This window comes from Lagopus muta, chromosome 13, assembly GCF_023343835.1.
Source record: "Lagopus muta isolate bLagMut1 chromosome 13, bLagMut1 primary, whole genome shotgun sequence".
In the NCBI taxonomy this organism is placed as follows: domain Eukaryota; kingdom Metazoa; phylum Chordata; class Aves; order Galliformes; family Phasianidae; genus Lagopus; species Lagopus muta.
In genome coordinates, this window is record NC_064445.1 from 17880147 (window position 1) to 17881058 (window position 912).

Sequence of the window (912 nt, forward strand, 5' to 3'; positions counted from 1 at the left end):
TCAGTGACTCCTTCTGTGGCCGTAGCAGACCTCAACAGCAGCAGCAGCAGCAGCAGCAGCAGCAGCATCATGTGTTGTCAGTGCTACCCAATGTGGGAGGTGGGAGCAGGGTGCTGCACCCAGAGTTGCACGAACTGCCCTCCTCTCTGGGTGTTGCTGATTCGGCTTCCAAATCCTGCTCCAGAGCAGAGGTGTTTTATCAAATAAAGGCCTGCATAGCAATTAGGGATGCTGAAGTCTTGCTAAGATCTGTCTATGGACTCTGTAATTCACTAAGGATCAGAGGGCAGAGCAGGGCATTTCCTAGGAAGGCAAAATACAAATGGAAAGTTGTGGACTTGATAATGTAAATTAGCTTGCTTTCTTTTTTGTTCAACAGATGCTGTTTGACCTAGGAGGAGAAAGAATAATACTCTAGAAAATGAGATCAGTCCTAAGGAGGAAAAATAAGGCCATCTGCCTGAATTGTATTTCTGATATATCAGTGATTTCAGCTCCCTCTTTTTCCCAGCTGAGGCAGGAATCCTATGGAAGCAGCTGTTGAAGATGAGCTGCTTCTTGAGGGACAGGAGCAAGGTGATGCTATTTTGTGCCACTGTGCACCTGGGCAAGGCTGGTCTGTGGAGCTGTACAAAGACCACGAAGGTGTTTGAGGTCAGGTGGTGGCAGGGAGTAACATTTCTCTGCAGAATGGGGATAGAAGAATGGGGCAAAAGAAAGAATAGCTTAGAATAAAAGAGTCCAAAATTTTGTTGTTACCAACAATCTGAATTCTCAGCTTGGGTTGGCACTGTGGGAGACATAGAAGTGCTTATCTATGCAGATGAGGGGCTGAACTTGGCTGTGTGATGGTGATGGGTTGTACTCTTTTGATATCAGTGCAAGCCAAATTTCTCTCTGTAAATGCATTCA